The sequence below is a fragment of the Vicia villosa genome, unplaced genomic scaffold (genome assembly GCF_029867415.1).
Source record: "Vicia villosa cultivar HV-30 ecotype Madison, WI unplaced genomic scaffold, Vvil1.0 ctg.001436F_1_1, whole genome shotgun sequence".
NCBI classification, from domain to species: Eukaryota; Viridiplantae; Streptophyta; class Magnoliopsida; order Fabales; family Fabaceae; genus Vicia; species Vicia villosa.
The window spans coordinates 327231-329037 of record NW_026705617.1 but is presented as its reverse complement, the minus strand read 5'-3'; the positions used below and the strand labels follow the sequence as shown (position 1 = coordinate 329037).

At 29.9% G+C, this 1807-nt stretch overlaps 1 long non-coding RNA gene across 1 annotated transcript; it reads right to left on the bottom strand.

Moving 5' to 3' along the window:
- Window positions 1–516: 516 nt before the first annotated feature.
- Window positions 517–1406, bottom strand: LOC131635134 (uncharacterized). The gene is made up of 2 exons (XR_009293725.1): window positions 793–1406; window positions 517–659 (listed from the first exon to the last, which is right to left on the bottom strand). It is a non-coding gene; the product is annotated as an uncharacterized LOC131635134 (long non-coding RNA).
- Window positions 1407–1807: the final 401 nt, after the last annotated feature.

Sequence of the window (1807 nt, the reverse complement as noted above, 5' to 3'; positions counted from 1 at the left end):
TTTAATTCTTGTCAAGGTACCCGTAAAAATAATGATTTCTTTGCTCAGCACTACCAAATATATGACAATAAATTTTTACTAAAATTATGATAATAAATTTTTACTAAAATTATGATAGTAAATTATTATTAAAGATATTTATTAATTATTAATATTTTAGATATAGATGCTATCAATATCATCATCATGTTCTAAATCTTGTTTCCCACTTATTGCTCAGGATTCTAGTCATATCTACTCTCTTTAATTTTTATATGATTTCATCTCTCCATCCTAGTGTCATCTCCTTATTGGTCTTCCAGGATTTCATTTTATCCTTTCCCACCTAAACTCAGATTTTAATTCTATCTTTATCTCATTCTTTCATATTTTCTTTCTCTCTCTTCTCTTCTTTCCTCTCTACCCTCAAGTTCTCTTACACTACATTCATCCCCATTCACAAAATTTTCCAGAAACATCAAGAACAACAACCAAAATTTCAATCACATTTCTGACACATTCATCCACAAACTCAAATAAATCAAGAACTTCAACCAAAATTTTGAACACAATCATCCTTTTTAACAAATTCCTTCAACATACAATTAACAAAATCAAAAAATCAAACCCAAAACTCCAACTCTTCAAGAATCTCATCCTCAACCTCTATCTAATAGTCTCTGCTACAAAGTAAGACAACAAAAATTATCATGTTAATGGGGATAAGATTGTTAGAAACCAACCGACATTAATAGAAAAAAGAGAAGGACAATCACAAATTCGAAATATACAATTTCTATAAAAAAATCTTACCTGAATTCGGATGAAGAAGATGAACACTTACTTCCTCAACAAACCTATTTAAAAAGTTGATGAAGAAAATAATGAGTCAAACCAATCATTAACCATGCATCAATAAAAATATTTTTTCTTCTTATGAAGACAAGTTTTTGCAAGAATTTTTGGAAGAAATAATTTTTGTTAATCATTTCTAAAAAAATAAAAACAAGGAGAAGAAATAATAATCAAAATATTTATAAACCATTTTCATAAACAATTTTTTTTCGTAAACCTTTTTTGTAAATCATTTTGAAAGAGAGAAAAATATAATAAGAAGATGATGAAGAAAGAAGGGGAAGAAGTGGAAGAAAGAAAATAGGAAGAAGGAAATAAAGTGGGTAGAGTAGTGGTAGTGGTAGAAAGAAATGAAAAGGTAGTGGGAGAGAGAAATGAAAAAAAGATTTTGAAAAAAATGCATTGATCATGAGAACAGTTTGCAGGCTAATGATGATACTTTATGCAGTCTGATTTTGAAAAATATTTTGTCTTTTCAAAGCATGCAATGAAAGAAACAAAAGTTAGAATAGGGAAAGATAATGAAGATGTCCACGTGGAGCAATTTAGAAGTAAAGGGGCATTCCGGTATTTTCCACAGCATGTTTTTTTCTTATATTGTAGATAGTATATATTTTCTTTTGATCCCATGCTTATAAAGTTGATGTCTACATCAACTTGAAACTTATTTTGGTTTGATTCGCTGTAGATTTGGAGATAAAAAATCACGGGAATAGCTGATGAAGCAACAACAATTTTAAGTTCTGGAAATTTTTTCCGGCATCCACCGTGCCGGATCGCCGCGCGCCGCCTGTAACGTTCATCTGCTCCACCGTCGAGCTTCATAACATCCCTGCTCTATGAATCTTTTTCCTACTGTGTTGTTTTTTTTTTCTTTAATGTTGATTTTTGTGGGATTAGAAAATGTGAGTTTTACTTTTTGAAAATAAAAGAAAAGTGGGATTAGAAGTTTGAAAAAAAATGTGGGTTTCAA